This window comes from Meleagris gallopavo, chromosome 11 (assembly GCF_905368555.1).
Source record: "Meleagris gallopavo chromosome 11, MGAL_WU_HG_1.1, whole genome shotgun sequence".
NCBI lineage: Eukaryota > Metazoa > Chordata > Aves > Galliformes > Phasianidae > Meleagris > Meleagris gallopavo.
In genome coordinates, this window is record NC_139414.1 from 3,259,853 (window position 1) to 3,273,685 (window position 13,833).

A 13,833-nucleotide genomic window follows, 5' to 3' on the forward strand; every position below is an offset into this window, starting at 1 on the left:
TTGGTGGTGTGGTTTAGGGAGTCAGTGATCCCAGCTGATAAAGGAGAAGCATGTTTCCTTCAGCCAGGTGGGAAAAAATCCTGAATTTTCCATGCCTCACCCAACAGCATCCAATTCCAGCACCGTGCATGCATTCAGTTAGCTGGGCTGCATGTCTTCTTCCCCCATCCTTCATCCCTGCCTCAGACCCGTTATCACCTGCAATTACTTGTGGGTACACGAGAAAAGAACCACACACCTGATAAGTCTGTGGGCTTGGAGCCATGCTTGTAGCAGAAGCCCAGGGGCAGCAGGTGGTGGTACTGGGTGCAGGTGGTGGTCCTGGATGCATGTGGTGGTCCTGGGATGGAGCTTCTGCTCACCACGCTCAGGATGAACTCACCATGCTACAGCCAGCAGCTCCCATACACCAGCTGCAATGCTCAGCTCTTTTGGAAATAACTCTGAAAGCTTGAAAGGCTCAGCCTTGCTCTATCACAACGTGATTGCCAGGCTCCTTGGAGAATGAGAAAGACCTTCAAAGCATACAAAAAAAACCCCCTTCCTTCAGCAGCCTTGGATACTGTCTGGCAGAGGATGGGTACGTTTGCTCTTCATGTTTCTGCACGATCTGGAGGGTTGGACTCTAATTCTTGCAGTCCTGAAAAATAATTCATTTTCTCTTCTGGGATTCTGGATCAGGGATTAATTTAATGATTTTTCTTTCCCATTGTTTGTTTTTAATGATTAAGGTGATAGTTATAAATTGTTAACAAGTTCTGGTAGAAACGTGATCCCTGGGAACTTTTTTACTCTGAATAAAGTAACAGTGAGATTGATTTAGCACAGGCGAGTGAGTTGCTGTGTCTTCATGGATTATCTTAGTTCTGCACGAAGGGCCAGCTTTGGAAAGATACTTAAGCCTAACCAAAATCAGGTGCTTAAGCACCTTCCAAACGAGAGAGGCTTCTGTCAGTAGGGAGTGATAAAACCGTGTGTTAAATCAACCCATGCGCTAGTCCTTACCTTCTTGGCTGGGTGACTTTTTCACATGCATGGTTTTAAGTTAAAGGACGGAAGATTTAGGTGGGATATCAAGGGGAAGTTCTTTAGCAGGAGAGTGGTGAGGTGCTGGAACAGCTGCTCAGAGAGGCTGTGGTTCAACAAAAGCAAGTGTAGGGTCTTACACCTAGGGAGGAATAATTGCATGCACCAATACAGGCTGGGGGAGGAGCTGCTGGAGAGGAGCTCTGCAGAGAGGGACCTGGGCGTCCTGGTGGACGACAGGTTGGCCATGAGCCAGCAGTGTGCCCTCGTGGCCAAAAAGGCCAATGGCATTCTGGGGTGCATTAAGAAGAGCGTGTCCAGCAGGTCGAGGGAGGTGATCCTCCCCCTCTACTCTGCCCTGGTAAGGCCTCATCTGGAGTACTGTGTCCAGTTCTGGGCTCCCCAGTACAAAAAAGACAGGGATCTCTTGGAAAGAGTCCAGCGGAGGGCCACAAAGATGGTGAAGGGCCTGGAGCATCTCCCCTGTGAAGAAAGGCTGAGTGAACTGGGTCTGTTTAGCCTTGAGAAAAGACGACTGAGAGGGGACCTGATCCAGGTTTACAAATATCTGAGGTGTGGCGGCCATAGCGGTGAGGCCAGTCTCTTTTCAGTGGTACGTGGAGACAGGATGAGGGGAAACGGACATCAGCTGCAGCATAAGAAGTTTCGCACGAATGTGCATAAGAACTTCTTTAGGTGAGGGTGACGGAGCACTGGAACAGGCTGCCCAGGGAGGTTGTGGAGTCTCCTTCTCTGGAGATATTCAAGTCTCGCCTGGACGCCTACCTGTGCGACCTGGTGTAGGGAACCTGCTTTGGCAGGGGGGTTGGTCTCGATGATCTCTAGAGGTCCCTTCCAACCCCTACAGTTCTGTGGTTCTGTGATTCTGTGGATGCCCCGTCCCTGGAGGTATTCAAGGCCAGGTTGGATGGAGCCCTGAGCAGCCTGGGCTGGTATTGGATATGGAGGTTGTTGGCCGTGCCTGCAGCAGGGGAGTTGGAACTTGATGATCCTTGAGGCCCCTTCCAAACCAAACCATTCTATGATCCTATGATTATTTCTTCTCCCAGGCTGATGAGCTGATGCTGAGTGGTTGTTTAATGGGATGCCTGCCTTTGGTGGAAGCAGCGCGTCGCAGTGGACATTCCACATGACACGGTGCGTGGCTCTAAGCTTGCATGGAGCTACTGTTGGTGGCGTGGCATTGGCTCACTTTGCTCCCCTGATTTGCTTTGTTCTCACTGTTTAATGTTTGTTGATCTATGAAATGACCTTCTGTCCATTATTCCGATGAGTCAGGGCGAGCGGCGGCTTCTGGAGAAGCATCTTCCAAGGATGATCTTCTTCCGATAGAGGTTGTAACCGTTTAATGATTTTCTATATGGATTTCTATGGGCTGCAACAGGACAGCTGGTGCTGGCTTGGCAATGGGCCCTTTCTGCTGGTGTTTGCTCCAAGCTGCCCTCTCTTGCCCCAGCCCCTCACTGGAAGGGTGGAATCCAGCCCTTAAGCTCCTGTGAATTATCAGTCTTTTGATTTGTGTTCGCCTTGATTTTTACTGCTCCATTTTGGACCCAAGTCTCAAACTCGTCACGTTTTTCCAATTAAATTGGTTTTGACCTTGTACAAATGGATTGTTGCTCCAAGCACACCTTGTTCTCTGCCCTCCTTGGTCTGCATGGCTAGATGCATCCCCAGGCCATCAAGTCCTTCTCCCTGCTGTTGCAGACAGTGAAGCTTCTCACCCCTTCCCTAAGCTGAAAAACCCTTTCTTATTGCATTGGCTTTCCCCCTAATTGTTTGGACAGTAAAACACTTCATTCTAGCTTCTCACCTGAATTTATTCATGGACGGTTTGTGACCTTTTGCTGATGTTGTCCTTTCACCTTAAACAGCACTTTCTCTTCCTTCATGTTAAACCCCCTGATATTGGAGAGAGAACAATTTTATCACCTCTCCACCTTCATTTTCTTAGACTAACAAGTCGGGCAGCCGACTCTTGTAGAAAGGCCAGCTTTGCTCTGCTGCTCCAGATAGCCTTCCTCTGAGCCAGTTCCAGTCCGAGCTCACCATCTGTGACCCCAATTTGGGGTGACAAGGATTGCATGGTGGCTCACAAAGGGTCTCTCTAGACTGTGTGCGGTGACACCTATCCCCCCATCCCACGAAGCAGATGCTCATGAAGCCCCAGTGTTTACACAGGGCTTCTGCAGAGTGCAAGACCACTCTGTTTGAGGGATGGGATTTTAAATGGTTTGATCCTTTTCTCAATGAAGTTGCAGTTGAAATTCCCATCGATTGCTAAGGTGTGTGTCTGAGACTTAATAAGTTGTGTTGCTTGCTGCTAGAAGTGGTGAACTCCTTTGACATGACAAATCACGTGCCAGAGGAATTGATGTGTCTGACGGAGAGCTGGTGGGAACAGAAGTTCCAGGATCATACAGTTCATAGCAGGTGATGGAATGGTGGGGCCAGAGATGGCTCCTCTCCTCCTGCCCTCTCTTTGCTTTTCTCAAGGGGAAAAGATCATATACATATAAAGAAAGAAGATGCAAAGTTAAACCCTTGGCACCCTGATGCAGGGAGGGAGGATTTCCATGGATGGGAGCAGAACATATCATGGAATGGCTTCAGTTGGAAGGGATCACAAGGATCATGAAGCTCCAACCCCTCTGCTACAGTCAGGGCTGCCAACCTCCATATCTAATACTAGAGCAGGCTGCCCAGGACCCCATCCAACCTGGCCTTGAACACCTCCAGGGATAGGATAGAGGATAGAGCGAGAGCCTTCAATGGGGCAAGGATGTGAAGGCTGAGCAGGAGGAGGGATTTGATCACAACCAATGCTGGGGGCTGTCTGAGCTGTCTGAGTCCATCTAGATGGGTGGGAGTGTGGGCATTTAGCAGTCAGGAGGGCACAGGGGGATCCTCCTTTCTGATCATTGCATGCAATGATGGGAAGCGCAGCTGAGTGCTGAGGCTGGCTGGAGATCAACCAGAGATCCTGTCTGATGGAAACAGAATCCTGCTGTTTCCTGATCTAAGCTCCATAACACAGAGCAGATGGGAAGGTCCAGCTGCGATCAGGAAATCTGCTGTGCACGAGGTGGAGGCAAAAAAGAAGTGCACCCGAGTTAAACAAAAGTGGCACAACACACATCTGCAGGCACTGGCCCTGGGGCTGCATGGCCCCAGCAGCGCTCAACACGTCCCCTCTGCTCCTGAGCTGCGCTGCTGCAAGCTGCGAAACAAAGCAAGGGGAAAATCAGGCGCAAGCTGTGCAATTTGCTGATGATCTGTGTACCTGCTAGCTTGTAACAGATGTTTTCCTTTGCGTGACCGTTTGCGAGCTGCTTCCTTGTCACAGTGTGTAGGAGCTGTAATGCTGCCGTGAGTGATACCTTACACCTGCACAAAGCAATATTCCTGCCTATAAACAAGGTTTGCAATTCTGGAACGCTCCCATCGCGCAGAGTTTTATATCCAGTGCAAGCAACAACAAAACAAAGCTGCATAATATTTTCAACACATGCACTAGAAAAAAAAACCCACTAGAAGAGGGGATCTGCAGTGCCCGCATAGCTCTGACCTCTCTGAGCGATGCCACGAGCAGCCATTGCAATGGGAGAGGCAGCAGAAGGCAGATCCATCACATGGTAGATATGCTTATCATCTCCAATAACGGGAGGCTGCCTGCCATATCAATAGCACTGTCAACAGGCACGTTGGTATTTAGCTGTCGTTACTCTGGCTATTCTTGTTATCCGCACACATGCCTGCTTCCCCTCCAAAATGTCACAAATTCTTGGCCACGGCAGCTTCCCGTGGAAGTTAGCTCTGTATTTAATTATGCATTGTGCAAACGCAGTGTTTCCTTCTGCCAGGCCGTGCCAGGTGGTGTCAGCAGCACAGAAAAGCTGGGTCAATTATTATAGGGCTGCTTCTAGCAGCAAAACATCAGCACAGTGCAGCTAACTCGCACAGGAGCAGGCTCTGCCAGGCTTTTCAGACAGGGCTGTAACAGATAAAAGGGCTGCAATTCCTTATCTCCTGGGCAAGCTGGCAGGTGAATGGGAATGTGGTGCCTTCTTTTGACTTGCTTGCAAATAGAAAGGGGTCTCTGGCTCAGAAATGCTGATGATTTTTTCACTGGCTCCCTTGGGACGTGTACCAGTGGCTTGGGATTTGGGATAAATCGTAGAATCACAGAATGGTCTGGGTTGAAAAGGACCACAATGATCATCTTGTTTCAACCCCCCTGCTATATGTAGGGTTCCCAACCACCAGACCAGGCTGCCCAGAGCCACATCCAACCTGGCCTTGAATGCATGCAGGGATGGGGCATCCGCGACCAAATTGAAATGAGATGAGTTTTGCATTAAGGAGACAAAATTTGCAGAGTGCTTTCGCCCTAGGATGTGGCAATCCCCTAGATAACCAAAGTCAAATGGGGCTTGAGTGCATACTTATGTGATGGGAGAAGGATGCTCTCCTGGGGAAACCAGAACTCACCCTGCCAAACATGCTGCCAGAAGTGCCTTTCTTGCCCATTCTTGAAGTTTTTTTCTCGTGCTCGTTTTGTGCTGAGTTCCCACGTGGAATCACCTGCAGAGATCAGTGCAAACTTGAATTCCCCACGGGAGTGCTGGAGCTTGCTGCAGTCTGTCGGGAACGGCTGCTTGCCATCTGCTGTGGAGATGGGCAGCAGAGAGCACGTGGCCATGATGGGTTTGAATGAGGAACCTTGAAAAGCAGCAGCCTCCAATAGAGCTCTGTTCAGAGCAGCAGGATCAGGCCTTTTGCAGTAGCTAAGATGAGACCAGAATTTAAATTTCTCAGCTACATACAAAAGAGAAGTAACCCCCCTTTGCTTGCAGAGGTTTGGTGGGAAGTGAGAAACGTCACTATGATTCTGTGTATACAGCCAGCTCAGCTATTGGGAGCATATTCTCAAGCCCAAACTTTGGGGATTTCGTGATCCTTATGATCTGGACACACTGGGCATGGCCAAAGGTTTGCTGTGCTGCTAGTAAGCGTGAGCTTGACTTGGTGGGGATGCTTGGAAACTGCTTGGGTGAAATGGGAAGCGTGGCTAGAAGCAGTTGGGCACACTCTGCTCCTGTCCTCCAACTCAGTGCCTTCTCTGACCTAGTCTGCTGTGACAAGAAGCTCCAGGAGACCAACTGAAGGTGCTGCCTGCTGAGAGCAGAGATGGGTTGAGGGTTGAGCTGGGGTGAGGAGCCGTGCTGGCTGGTGGCAGGAGCTAGAGTTGTGGGGACTCTTCGTTGATGCATCCGTGCTTTGGAAATAATAGACTTGCAAGGCATGGAGAGGGACTGGGAAAGCAACGAGTATCCCATGTCTTGGGTGAAGGCAAACGTGTTTTTGCTGGAGCTTCAAGGAGCTGCGGTGGCCAAGATGCACCCTCTGAGACACAGCTTTAAGTAAGGGGATTATCTTGTTCAGATCTCACAGCTATCTTACCTGAAGGGGCCCAAATTGATTGACTGGGAAATATGGGGCAAAGATAGAAAAGTGGAGCAGCAGTGGCACAGGTTGGGGTAGTGCTGAGGGGCTCAGCCATAGGAACACACCTTGGCTCTGCACGCAGGAGGAGTTCTTCATTCCTTTCCTCTCATGTTGTCAAATGCATGCCCAGCCAACTGACAAATCCATCTCTTCAGAGATCAATTACAGTGTCTGGCTGCAAAGCCTGGAAATCCAATTAACTCCCAAATATATTTTTTTTCTGTTTAAAAATAAATAAATAAATAAAAGAGGGGAGAGAGAAAGACAAAGGGAGAAAAATACATTCAAGTGGGGGCATAAATCACCTCAGAAACATTCCAAACATTAAAATAAACAAGGACGGGTTTCAACTTCATTTGTCTTTTTGTGAAACTCTGTCACTGATTTATTTTGCTGCTCTCAGCCTCATTTTTGTCTTTGCTCCTTTTCAGAGTTGTCTTGCTGCCTCTGGAGCAGAGCTCTGTGCCTCCCGTGGCAGTGCCTTATCCACACCATGGTCCCCTCGCATGAGGATATTAAATTATTTGTCTGGTAGGGCAATTGGATGGTTAGAATGAAGGGATGCTCAGCGCTGTCTGGATGGGGCTGGTAGTTTGACTCACCTGGCGAGGAGGATGTAGCCCTGCTTCTCAGTCACTGATTCCTGACTTTTCACAGTCGCCCAGAGAGTTTCAGAGCGAACCTCTCCATCTCACCATTGTATCATTGATCTTTTAGGGGACTGAACTTCATTTGACTGGCTCTGTCATCCTCAGGAGGAAACTTTCCTCTACAGAATGGTGAAATAGTGCCCACGTGGAAACATTCTGACTGCATGCGCCTGGAGGTAAGCAGGGCCCAGGTAAGGACTCATGGATTTGTGACATTTCTGATTTCTGGAACTGGCCAATGAAGGGCCAAGCAAGTGATCAATGATCTGACTTCATATCGAAGCAAGGGAGGGGGAATGGTAGTGAAGGAGCAATGTCATGCACACATGAGGTTGGTTAATCTCCCTTTGGATTTGATGGGACTGCTCTCACCAGGCCTGATAGTTTGGCTTCAAAGGTTTTCTCGAGTATTTGGGAGTGGCTGCAGCATTGCTTCTGGTGTCGGGAGCCTGGTGTCATGTGCACGGCTCGTCAGGTGCAGAGATGAGGGTGGTGGATAACCTAGCCTTCCTGCTTGGGATCACACATTAGTGAGGAGCACAGGCACTGTCAGTCCAGTGTTTTCACTTTGATCTTGATCACCGCCAGCTAATGGTGTCAGTAGGAGTAGTTACAGAGAGAATAAACACTTTCTCGCCTAAATAAGAGGCTCTTCTATCTTTCAAGTGCCCGTTATTTGGCTAATTTATCCCAAGCGAGGGTCATTTGTTAACCACCTCTTGAAGAGTTTCTGATAGAGCTGAAGAAAGGGCGACAATTCCTCTTCCCTGCCAGCCCCAGAGGCTGGGCTAGGAGTGCAGGCACCTCTCCACAGTGGTTGGTACCAGACACAGGTACCCATCATCTCTACAGTAGATGCCAATACAGATTAGCATCCTTGGGATGCTGTTGCCCATCTGGAATGGCAACAAGCTGTGAGGAATACCCTTGGACAGCCCAAACAGAATGAGGTCCTTGTGCTTTGGCAACTGAATACCACCCATCTGTTTCTAAAGAGGGCTTTTGAATTCAGAGTGCTGTGTGGAAGGAAGAGAGTTCAAAATGGGGCAGAGAGTGAACTAGTGAGCCTCAAGAGCTGGGCAGGGAGAGCAGATTCAGGTGATGGTCAGCCCTGGATTCTGGGGCTGAGAATCTGTCTCACTCAGGCAACAGAGACGTGATCCTGCAGCATCTGTGCTGCTGTCTGCAGTTCCTGTCCCCCAACTTCAAGAAGCTTTATTTTTCATTCCAGATGAGAAAGAATAATCCTTGGGGGTGGCTGTGAAGAGGAATTGTCACCCTTCCTCCAGCTCTATCTTCAAGAGGCAGTTAACAAATAACCTTCCTTTGGGATAAATTAGCTCTGAATCCCAATTCAATAGCTGCTCATTTTAAGATGTCCTTGTTACCTTGTGTGAGTGGCTGATCTTCCTTTGAATCCTGCTGTGTTTTCAGACCCCGTGATTGCTACGAGCAATCATGAGCTCCACGTTAACAGCTCATGCACTGATTGCGCTGTGCAGTCCCAACACAACCCTTTGTGAAAAGTTTCTGGAAGTTCAGCTTTGTGTTCCGCCATCAAAAAGCTACACAGTTCTCATTCCATCCCAAATTCAGGCAACTGACTTCAAACGGAGACCTGGTTTGCAAGGCCTGGTGTGCAGACAAGATCCGTGCTTCGGACTCCAGCTTTAGAAAGAAAATATTTCAGACATCGTCAAGGAAACCTGGTGAAGGCACAGAGTTGGCCAACTGTGCCTGCGGGCAGCCTGGAGCAAAGGCTCTGAGATGTGCAAATCATAACGCAAATGGGTTTATTTTTTTCTCCAGCCCGGCGTTGTTGCAGAGGAGGAGAGTGGCATAGGATGGCTCCAAAGAAAAGAGGGCTGTATCAGAAAGAAAACCTCCTGCCATGTCAGTTTGCCCAGACCTTTCCGTGAGACAGCCTTTCCCAGCTACGTTAAGGGCTGCTTCTTTTGGACTGCAAGTATTGCCAAAGAGTGAGTGATCCTTATTAATATGCAACCTCCAAAAACAACAGGCAGTCTTGCACAGATCCTCTAACACGTATCTTTGGATTTTGAGACGTTTGAGAGCTATTTATTCCCTCTCACACCAATATCAGCCATAGTGCAAGATGTCTTGAGCTGATTAAAAATCTCTTTAATTAAATACTGGCAGGGGAAGTGTTCAAAACATTACAAGAATGACTTTGACAAGCTGCCCCTGCACTGTGAGTGACTTCATCCAGAGGTTGGCCTGGCAGGCTGGCATGTGATACAAAGCCTCCACTCACCTTGATTTCCAAAGCTGCCAACAAACTGCAGTGATGATTCTGAGAGCCAGTAGGACACTGTAGCCTGTGTTCAATTCTTTTCTGTGAGATACTGCCCCCCCAAAAAGCTTTGTTACAGGCAAAATCCATCACTCCATTCATCAACCCCTACCTACGCTTCAAATTCCTATATCCCAAATCCATGGGAACGATTTTGAACATGAATGTAGGTTGGAAATCATTGCTGTGCAGATTGTCTAGAGGCTTTTTTTCCCTTGTTCTATGGCTGAACTGGACTTCAAAAGGATAAATAAAATCCATTCTGGAAGACCCCCCCCTGCGAGGAGCGTGCTTCTTTGGAGAAAGGGTAAAAACAAACCTCCTGATATTTTATTCAACCAGAATGAAGTGTTTTGATTTTGGGGAATTCAGCTAATTTTCTTATCCTCAAAATACGTCAACTTTGAAATAGAAAATGTCACGCTGAAACAAAAAAATGGAATAGATTTGTTTAGTAAATGTAAGATTATATATACATACTTTTGGAATTTTAACAAGCTTATGAATGGAAAGAAAGCATGCAGGTTATTTCTTATTCAATTAGACTTGGATTTGGGACCAGTTTTCACTCTCCATAAACTGCATTTCTATTTCATTTAGAGAATCCCCTTCCTCCACAAAAGCCCCTTCCCCTAGCCATTGCTGGAAATAAATAGCTATAATATAGCTGGAATTAATACAGCTACGCTGAATCAACTAAGTGTTGAATTTTTTATTCCCAATGCTCTCTGGCACCCAGACATGCTCAATAGGAAATGTTGGCACTTGGGGCTACGTATAGAAAACCAGGGTGGAGGAAATCTTGTGCCAGCAGCCCTCTCGTGTGGGTCTTCTCCAAGCTTTGTCTCTATTCCCTCATTACTCTGCAGATGTCCTAAGCCACATTTTACTTTCATTATGACAAAAATCGTGCAAGATACTCGTCTTCTTTTATTTATATATATATATTCTGTAGCATTTCTGTGTTCCTACACCTTCTCTCCTTGCGGCATCGCTTATGGATGTGTAAGTAGTAGGTTAGTTTCTATTCTCACTCTGGGGGGTTGGGTTCCAAACTGTTTATTGAGTAATAAAAAGAGAAAATTGCAAGTCGTTGCCCAGGGATAATGTGCTAATAATTTTATGACTGGACAAATGGTTGCAACAGCCCACAAATGGTGGTAGGCAGGAAACCTGGTGTCTATTGCTGACAGAGCCACCCCCGAGGAGATAAAACCCCACTTTTGGTGATCAGAGTTGATGCAACAACTGTGATCTATTAAAAATTACTTTGGAGATGGGTAAGGCAATCGTTATTCCTCTTGGAGGAGAAGTGGCAGATATACTTTCTGGGAAGTGTTTAGAAGTGAGCCCTCCATGGAATGAAGGCAGCAGACCACCGTGGCTGCTTGCGCTCGGAGCCACGCGGCACGCAGCTGCAGGGCTGCAGGCTGGGGATGCTTGGAAAAACAGAGATTAAAGGGGGTTATTGCTATCAGGCAAACACAAATCATCCCAGAGATAACAAAGGGTTGAAGTTTCTTTCGACGTTGACTGTGTGGCACTCAAGTACATTAGCCTGGCTTTACTGCTGCAGAGCATGGAACTGGAATGGCTGCTGCAGGGCTACAGCAGGATACAGCCTGTCCCATTCTGGGCTGATGTCCCCTGTCTGATTTCTCAAGGAGGATGTCCCCCTCCCGGGAATGGGGCAGTCATCCTATCTGCACCAATTTCTTCCCAAAGGTGGGGAAGGTGAGCAGGGCCCTTATGAGGTCTCTCTCTGCCCATCTCCCAGCAGGCAGGAGGAGCTGTACCTCTTCCAAACCCGCAGCAGATCCAGCCCTCGAAGCAGGCAGGAAGCCATGTGATGGGGTGTAGCTGCTCACAACTGCCAAGACCTCACATTTGTATGTTAGTGATGCAGATAGGATCTCATAAACCCGTCTCCATACTGCTTTACTGCTGATTTAACGATCAGAGGAAGAACTTGACTGTTTATTAAAACATTAGACAGTAAAGTTTAACAATAGACAGTAAAGGGTTTTGTTTTTCCATCCCTCTGATTGTTAAAGCAACAACACATAGGCCTGGAGAGGGGCCTGCTGCTAACCTCAGAATGATGGTATGGGGCCATGAAGCTCCTCCAGCAGGCAGGACGGAGCAGCTGGCGTGCTGGTGAATCCCATATCTGAAGAAGGCAATCTGATGTAGGGGATTGGTGCATGCCCCATCCCTGGAGGTGCTCAGGGCCAGGCTGGATGGGGCCATGGGCAACCCGAACTGGTAGGGGGCAGCCAGCCCACGGCAGGGCTGGGACGGGGTGGGCTGTAAGGGCTCTTCCAACCCAACCATTCTGTGATTCTGTGAGTCTAACTGTGAGAAGGGGCAATCCAATTGCTCTAGGGCAGGGGTCTCGTGGTAGGGCTCCTGTTGTTCAGCGGACCCGCAAACACTGGCAAAGGGAGCAGATGGAAACAAAACTTGCAAGGCAGCAGCATTAGTCAGGACAGTGCCAACAAAAGCTGACTGCGAAGAAATGCCAGAGGATTGCAGCGTGCAGGTGATGAAATGGCAGAGGAAATTCATTGTCGGTAACTGCACATGGAAAAAAATCAGCAGCGGCTGTACCTCTACAGCAGCACAGTCTCAATGAGCTATTACCTCTCTGGAAGGAGGCTGTGGAGGTAAGGCAGGCTGTTTCTGGAAATGTCAGCAGTGATCACAAAGGCAGTGGCCATCGTAGGAGTTACGGAGAAGGAAATGGAGAGTAAAACAGGCTGCCTTTGTGCTGCGGGGTGCATCCACTGTGCATCCCCATCCCAGGTGCTGCCTGTGCTTTTGGTGGCCGTGTCTCGGGGCCAAAGGAAGATGGAAAAGGAGTTACAGAGACTTCATAGCAGGACCTCGAGAACTTGAGCTGAAGTGGACAGATCTGAAGGAGAAAATGAGAGGAAGAAAGCCCTGGGTGACATTGAATGTAGAGCTGGACAAGCATCTGCTCTGCATCTGTACTGATGCTATTTAGAAACCCCAGCCTTGACTCTGCTTGATATTTGGTAATGCTGAACTGGGACAGCACCCAAAAAACCCCATCCATGTTGGACCGTCAGTAAGAGGTGGCACATCTGACCAAAACCACGTTGCCATTTGCTTCTGTGACAGCACATCCTGCCTTGTCCCCTGTCCTCGTCCTGCTGACCCCCGTTGCCAGCCTCCCTTGCCCAATTTCAGCAGCACCTTGGGAGGCCCCTTCAGCTGTGAGCCCCTCGCTTGGGAAAGAAGGTAGGTTTGGAGGGGGGTTCAGAGCCCAGCTGTGGGCTGGGGCAGCAGGTGAGTGCTTTTCAAACGCTGACTGCTGTTGGTGTATTTCTGCTTGTGTGGATGCAGCCGGCAGCGTTTGTGTGCATGTGTTTATACACACACACACACACACACATTCTAACCTCCACACGAGTACATGACCAAAATACATATATTTCCTCACCCCATGTCTTTCTGCAAGCTGCAAAAATACAAAAGAATAAAATTAAGTCTCTTATCATTGCTAAGTCATCAGAAACTAATATTACATCTACTGGGCAGGTTTTTTTTGTTGTTTTTTTTTTTTTTTTCCCCCGAACCATCTCCACTTCGCAATCCTAATTCAATGATTCTTTCTGTAGCTCTTTACATTCTATTATTTATAAGAAACAATATTCAGCCCTCCCCTGACAGTATTTGCAGGGCTGCGGGAAGCAGTGCGGCAGAAAGGTGGTAGAACAATTTTGGTTATGTTTCCATAGCTACCTAGCTGCTAAATGTGGTTTATTCCATTTTAAAGTCAACCAACACACAGCCTCATGCACACGCACAAACCAAGAGATGAAGTATATTCCAACTAATCCCTGGGCTGCCTATTACAGCCTAATGTCCTTGCGATTTGTGTATTTAAAGGGATTCTTGCTGCAGAAATAAATGGCAGGGCAGCGCTCTCGCTGGTTAGAGCAGGATGATCAACATATTGTTTCTTTCTTGCTCTCCTCTCCGATGTGTGTGTTCCACTCGATCCCTGTAATATTATTATGGATATTTTTACTGAGGGCTGAGCGCTGAGGAAGTCGGAGGTAGGATGGTGTCCTCTCGTGGCAGTCAGCATCTCTGCAGCCTGATGGCAGCAGTGCCAAGACAGAGCCGAGCATGGGCTCTCCTAGGCATGCATGGGTATCTCAGGGACAAAACCCTTGGAATAGAGCTTCCCACCTCCCCTAGTGCAGACAAAGACAAGGAGCCTCTTGCTTCTGCTCCACATCAAGCTGGACACAGCTGCTTGCTCTTGATTTTCCAAGAACCCTT

The 13,833-nt window shown here is 48.2% G+C and overlaps 1 long non-coding RNA gene across 10 annotated transcripts in view; it reads left to right on the top strand.

The window, feature by feature from the left end:
• Positions 1–13,510, top strand: part of LOC146543604 (uncharacterized) — an 89,032-nt gene extending 75,522 nt beyond the window's left edge. The window contains exons 9-11 of one of the 10 annotated variants that reach the window (XR_014885451.1): positions 2,097–2,184; positions 7,273–7,396; positions 8,640–13,510. This is a non-coding gene — a long non-coding RNA (uncharacterized LOC146543604). The remainder of the gene's footprint in view (positions 1–2,096; positions 2,185–7,272; positions 7,397–8,639) is intronic. The other 9 variants (XR_014885448.1, XR_014885450.1, XR_014885456.1 and 6 more) reach the window with 9 other exon arrangements.
• The last annotated feature ends 323 nt before the right edge of the window (positions 13,511–13,833 follow it).